Below are 7,464 nucleotides of genomic sequence, written 5' to 3' on the forward strand. Positions count from 1 at the left end.
ACAAAGAGTCTAAAAGGGCTTTACAGATTATTACACTATATTACACAGACTATTTTTCAGCCGACGAGAAGAGTAGGTTATTCATATGCTATGGAGTAGAAGTGAGTTTTAAGCTTAGATTGAAACATTTCCACTGAGGTTGCAGATCGGATCTCAGGGGGAAGAGCATTCCACAGCACCGGGGCCAGGATGGAGAACGCTCTCGAACCAGCAGAACACTTTGCTCTTGGGATCACCAGAAGACCGGCACTCTCAGATCGTAGGCTTCGGACCGGGACATAGGGGCAGATCAGATCTGAAAGATAAGAGGGAGCAAGTCCATGTATGATTTTGTATAATACTAAGAGAACCTTGAAATCACATCTAAGGCTAACTGGGAGCCAATGCAGGTCAGCCAAAATCGGTGTTATGTGATCGTACTTTTTTGTCCTAGTTAAAAGCCTCGCTGCGGCATTTTGTACCAGCTGAAGAGACTTGATTCTAGACTTCGGGAGACCAGAGAGTAGTGCATTACAGTAATCGAGGCGGGAGGTAACAAACGCATGAATTATAATTTCCGCATCCGACTGAGACAGTATTGAACGGATTTTAGCAATGTTACGAAGATGGAAGAAAGCGGTTCTAGTAATTTTCTTTACATGCGTTTCAAATGATAGATCAGGGTCAAATATGACACCTAAATTTTTAACTGAGTCACTCTGTGTGATGTGACATTTGTCAATGTTCACAGCAGTTTGGTAGCGCCATTCAGTAAACAAAACAACACAAAATTCAGGGCATCTGTTCACGACTGCAATAATCCAAAACATTAAAAATACAAAAACGGGTCATCACTCAACAGGCCGCACCTCGTGGCGTGTTTGCTTCAAAACATGTTGCATCATCGTTTCAAGCTGTATTACCGTATTTTCCGCACTATGAGGCGCACCTAAAAGTCTTATTTTTTTTCAAAAGCTGACCATGCGCCTTATAATACAGTGCGCCTTATATATGGCTCAATATTAAATGGCAAGGTCTCGCAACTTACACAACAGCCGCCGACTAGATTTTCCCCCGAACGTGGAGTAGTCCGCGGTGTATGCTGGGATTTATATCCTGGCGTTTCATTGGCTAACCAATGTGTCAATCATCATTTGAATCGATCGCTATTGGCTAAAGTTATTCGGAGCCTCGGATAGGCTAGAGGGCCAAAACAAAGCCTGCAATTGGCCGAAAAAGATGTGTCAATCATCCGTCAAATCGATCGCTATTGGCTGAAGTTATTCGGAGCCTCGGATAGGCTAGAGGGCCAAAACAAACCCTGCAATTGGCCGAAAAAGATGACTGAACAGCAAGCTTGCTAAACTACGCCATAAAGAAACATGTTTCATTAGTCTGACCATGATTGCGTATCATTATTGAACGTGAGAACTTAGGTGAGCTATGCGGCTTTATATTTTCCCGGTATCTTGTTTTAGAACGATCTTGATGTTGCTGTGATGAGTTGAGTGAATTCAACTCAATTCCAAGTGTTTATTGTCATATCCACAGTAAAGTTGCGAGCGAAAAAGAAAATAGAAACTAAGGAATGGTTGGCATTTCTTGAATCCCAAGACTTTAACCTTCCGAATGATGGAACGATGCATTTGAGTGACATCGTACGGACACTTCATCCGCATGTGTTCTCGACACGTATTTGCGTCTTTGCAAGCTTTGGGAATGTTAAGGCGGAAATAAGTTGGACTGAACTATCTGACTGTTTTGTCGACGTTCCCATTGTAGCGCCTTATAATCCGGTGTGCCTTATGTATGGAAGATATAGGACCAAAAACTATTTTTTGGGGGTGCGCCCTATAACCCGGTGCGCCCTATAGTGCGGAAAATACGGTACTTTACTTCTTATTTAGTGCTTTTTTGATATACATCATTTAGCACAACTTATATATCTTTATATACAAAAATAATTTGTGAAAGCAGCTCCTATATCTAGCAAAATATGCATTTTTTATCCAACTGATATTGGGCTCATCTTACCTTCAGCGCGATGCAAATTAGCTGAAGCTACGGCAAGCGCCGAAGCCCATAAAGTGCCAAACGAAAAAGACAGTCGCAGACACCCATGCCTTAACAATTGAACGAGCTACTGGAATATTAACAGTAATACAACAAAAACACAGATTTGGTGAGAATTCAAAAAAACATTCAAAACAATCAAATTTCAACTCTGTTACACTTGCCTTGTATAAACAGAGGTTCGCAGACGGACTGACAGCAGGGGATTCACAGGACTGGGTTTAAATAGGGACAGGAAGCCAATGTTTTAGTGTATTCAATAAATATTTATCCTGTCCGGCTTGTGACCAAAGGTGTGCTTTGATTTTAACACCCCTGTTTTACAGCAAAGCAGTGTTCATTCAATAATTTTAGGAAGACAAACTGTCAATTTAGAGGTCGAAGTCAGACAAGTTAGTCTCGGGACGAGTGAAATCGATCGTCTGGTTTTTTGGGAATAATTAGATTTCCACAAGATGAGCTCTGCAGAGGTAGGACGGCGGCGCAGTGGTCAGCGCGTCTTGGGGACCTCCTGTGTGGGTTCAAATCCAGCTACTGGACTTCCTGTGCGGAGTTTGTATGTTCTCCCCGTGCTTGCGTGGGTTCCCTCCAAGCACTCCGGTTTCCTCCCACATTCCAAAAAACATGCATTTCAGGTGAATTGGCCGGTCCAAATTGTCCCTACGTGTGAATGGGCGAGCGAGTTGTCTGTCCCTGTGTGCCCTGCGATTGGCTGGCAACCAGTTCAGGGTGTCCACTGCCCGATGATTGCTGGGATGGGCTCCAGCACCCCCGCGACCCTACTGAGGATAAGCGGTGCAGCTAATGAGATGAGCTCTGCAGACATATTGCCATTCGTGCGCTTGGAGCCACGCATCGCCTCAAAAAAACCGTTTGAACGGCAAAATATTCCAATTGAAAGATCGATAACAAGACGGGCAGTTTTACCTTTACCCTGTCGGTAAATAAGCTTCCGGCCTGCAGATCCACGAGGAACCTAAACGAGTTGTAATAGCAAATGTCACCGTGATCAGTATTGCGTGGGACGGCTCGGCAGGTGGAGACGAGAGGGGCGAGGGTCAGGGTGGTCCAGTGCGGGCGGCCATGACATTGAAATCCATACCAATGTTGTTTCTTGTTATGAGAATAGAATTGGGTGGGAAATTGAGAGGAGGGGTTCAATAAGGTTTGAATAGAACAGAATAGAATTGAAAAAAAAAAGACAAAAGCAAGGGGAGAGTGTGGCGGAAAAAACGAACTGGGCGACAACAATAGGGTACTCTTTGTTCTTTTATTTCTCCTTTTTAGGAGATTCTTTTTTTCTTTCTTCTTTTCGTTCTTATGTTCTTTCTTTCTTTCTTTTACCTCTCTCTTTCTCTCTCTCTCTCTCTTTCTATTTCAGTCCCACGCTCTCTCTCTGTCTCTCTCTCTCTCTGTCTCTCTTTCTCTCTATTTCGGTCCCACTCTCTCCCTCTTTCATTACCCCCCCTCTCTCTCTATCTCTTTTTCTTTCTCTGTCTCTCTTTTTCCCCCTGTCCATCTCCCTCTCTCTCTTTCTCTCTCTTTCTCTCTCACTCTGTCTATCTATCTATCTATCTATCTATCTATCTATCTATCTATCTATCTATCTATCTATCTATCTATCTATCTATCTATCTATCTATCCATCTATCTATTATCAAATAAGGTCGGGTGAGTATCGGAGGCGAGTATCGATATCGGTGTCGAACCGAACCCCTTTTTAGTTGTCGGTACTTGCAATTGCTTAAGGCCCAATCTTGGGAACCTAAACACTGTCGGGCCTGGTTAGTACAGTACTTGGATGGAAGACCGCCTAGGAATACCGAGCGCTAAAATGAGGTCATTTGGCTCACGCTCTGCTGCGACAGCACTGACTGTACCTTTTATTATTATCAGTAGTAGTATAGTAGTGGCAGGTAAATCATTCGTAACTATGAATAATGATAAATAACAAGAAAAATAAATAATAAATTGTTCCTGCTTTTATAGATAAAAAAAAGAGACTTTTTGTTATTTTTTGGGCATTTTTTGAAATAGCCAATAGACAAATTAAAAATTAAAAATTAAAAATCACAAATTACAGATTTAAAATCAAAAATCAAAAATCAAAAATCAAAAATCAAAAAATTTAAAATTTAAAATTTAAAATTTAAAATTTAAAATTTAAAATTTAAAATTTAAAATTTAAAATTTAAAATTTAAAATTTAAAATTTAAAATTTAAAATTTAAAATCAAAAATTAAAAATTAAAAATCACAAATTACAGATTTAAAATCAAAAATCAAAAATCAAAAATCAAAAATCAAAAATCAAAAATCAAAAAATTTAAAATTTAAAATTTAAAATTTAAAATTTAAAATTTAAAATTTAAAATTTAAAATTTAAAATTTAAAATTTAAAATTTAAAATTTAAAAATTAAAACTTAAAAATTAAAAATTAAAAATTAAAAATTAAAAATTAAAAATTAAAAATTAAAAATAAAAATTAAAAAGAAGAACAAAGGAAGAGAAAAAGATAGACAGAGAAAGTGAAAGAGAAAGAGATGGAGAGTGAAAGAGGGATGGAAAAGGGAAGAAGAGAGAGAGAGAGAGAGAGAGAGAGAGAGAGAGAGAGAGAGAGAGAGAGAGAAAGTAATACAACTACAGCGTCTTTGTGAGCGGCACCTGTCTTTGGCAACATCAAGTGGACATATCTCGACCTGCAGCTCGTTTTTCTCTCGCGCTTCCCTCAGCGTTGTCTCGCGCTCCGGATTCAATCCCATAGCGGGCCTGATCCGGCCCGCGGGCCGCCTGTTTAACACCCATGAGTTAGAGCAAGAAGGTTAGGGTTGATTTAGCCTTAAAATAGGGTTTGGGTTAAAAAAATCCTCCGAAACTATTGATGGTTGCCCAGCACCTGGTTTTAGCCTGGAAAACCTTTCCACTAGTCTTCAAATGGATTAATCATGCGGGTGCTGCTGTTTTTCTTAACAATTCGACGAGGAATGTTATTTCACAATGAACGTGACACATCTGGATCCATGGGTATAAGTCCTCCAACCACCTCCACCTCTCAACACAACACAAAGACACACAGGTCCTGATGAATAGGTCCTTGAAAAGGATCTGGTCTTTCTTCTCCCCACGAAGGCTAATTGAGGTTCCGAAATGAAAAGGCCGCTTGGAGGATTTGGGTGGGGAGAGGTGAGAAGGGGCAAGGCATTTGGGGGTTTTTGATTGGTCGAGCGTTGATGGAAGCGGTTTCTTCCTCTGTGCTTCCCGAAATAACATCTACCGCCTCGATTGCCCCGCCCGTGAGCAAGCGGGGTACCCCGGCCGTCAAAGCGCCTGTCGGAAGTACACAAACACACGCGCATTGTGTGCACTTGAACACACCGCCGCCTCCATTTTTGCAATGTCAAAACATCCTCACGCTCTCCTCCTCCATGAAATAGGACTTTCATCTGATTTTTTTCATCTGATTTGTCACGTCAAGTCAATTACAGACTGTTATTTCATCTGATTTGTGATGATGATACTGTGCGGAGTTTGTATGTTCTCCCCGTGCTTGCGTGGGTTTCCTCTGGGCACTCCGATTTCCTCCCACATTCCTAAGACATGCATTTCAGGTGGATTGGCCGGTCCAAATTGTCCCTAGGTGTGACTGAGCGATTGGCTGGCAACCAGTTCAGGGTGTCCCCTGCCCACTGCCCGATGATTGCTGGGATGGGCTCCAGCATCCCCGCGACCCTACTGAGGATAAGCGGTGCAGCTGATGAGATGAGATGAGATTCAAAATCTGCAGCAAATGTTAACCCTGGGCCAATTATTTAGTTCCTTGTGAATATTTGCTTCATCGTATCTCAAGAGGACGGAAATATATGTTTAAGGCGGGGGTTTCGAACTCGGAGGCCACATGGTAGGAAAAAAAAGACCTCTCGCGGGGATCAGACAAGTAGATTGAATGGAAAGAAAGACACAAAGAAAGAAAGGAGAAAAGAGAAAGAAAGAGAGAGATGGAGAGAAAGAAAGAGAGAAAAACAGAGTCAAGTCAAGTCATGTTTATTTGTATAGCCCTTAAGAGAAAGAGATAGAGAAAGAGATAGAGATAGAGAAAGAGATAGAGAAAGAGATAGAAAGAAATGAAGAAAGAAAGAAAGATAGAAAGAAAGAAAGAGAGAAAGAAGGAAAGAAAGAAAGAAAGAAAGAAAGAAAGAAAGAAAGAAAGAAAGAAAGTAAGACAGAAAGAAAGAAAGATAGAGTGAGAGAGAGAGAAAGAGAGGAATGAAAGAAAGATAGCTGGATACATAGTTTCATAGCTAGATGGCTAGATAGCGAGATACTAGATCAAAGAAAGAGATAGATAGATAGATAGATAGATAGATAGATAGATAGATAGATAGATAGATAGATAGATAGATAGATAGATAGATAGATAGATAGATAGATAGATAGATAGATAGACAGACAGACAGACAGACAGACAGACAGACAGACAGACAGACAGACAGGCAGGCAGGCAGATAGATAGATAGATAGATAGATAGATAGATAGATAGATAGATAGATAGATAGATAGATAGATAGATAGATAGATAGATCGATAGATAGATAGAATGATAGATAGATAGATAGATAGATACTTTATTCATCCCGTAGAAAAATTCACACTTCTAGCAGTATCCTTTTGTTGTTTATTAACAGATTAACAGGATGGCCTCAGGGTGCTGTGTTGTAGTTCAGCCACAGCGAAGTGGATGACGTCAAAACGCTAGGCCAAAAGTTCGACGTCCCTGCAGCAAATGGAAACCTTTGTGCCCAGGGTTACACCACCTCATGTTCACGTAGATAGCGAGTCCGCCTCCTCTCCGCTTCCCGCAGGCTTTCGTGTCTAACAGCGCTGAACTAGCTATAACGTAAATAAACCAGCTTCATGTCTCCCAAGTAAAGAAAATTCCCTCCTCCGTCGGGCCCTCGATGAACTGAAGAGCGAAAGTTGGCCTGGCGAATAGGAAAGGAATCAGGCATCATTCGGAGAGACAGTCTGTGTGTACCCGGGGCAACGCGGAGTCAAGATATTTTGGTCACGCGACTCCAGGGTAGACTGTTTGAAACCCGAAGCACGCACTCGAAAACGATGATATCGCTCTCATATTTAGATTACCGAGAGGACGGCGGAGAAAAAGGAAAAAAAGCGTCTTATCTTTTCCTTTCTCTCTTTTGATTTCATTTCCTTTCTGCGGCGTGATCGACACTCGGCGGGGCGAGGGTTACCCCGCGTCCCCTTTTGTCGCTTTCGCGGCTCAGCTTCGCACTTCGGGATGACGAAGATGAGTCGTTCTAGAGCACAGGTGTCAAACAGGCGGCCCGCGGGCCAGAGCAGGCCCACCAATGGTTTAAATCTGGCCCGCAAGACAACAGTGAGAGAAGCGC

The sequence above is a fragment of the Urocampus carinirostris genome, chromosome 15 (assembly GCF_059441175.1).
Source record: "Urocampus carinirostris isolate Australia breed hairy pipefish chromosome 15, RoL_Ucar_1.0, whole genome shotgun sequence".
In the NCBI taxonomy this organism is placed as follows: Eukaryota; Metazoa; Chordata; class Actinopteri; order Syngnathiformes; family Syngnathidae; genus Urocampus; species Urocampus carinirostris.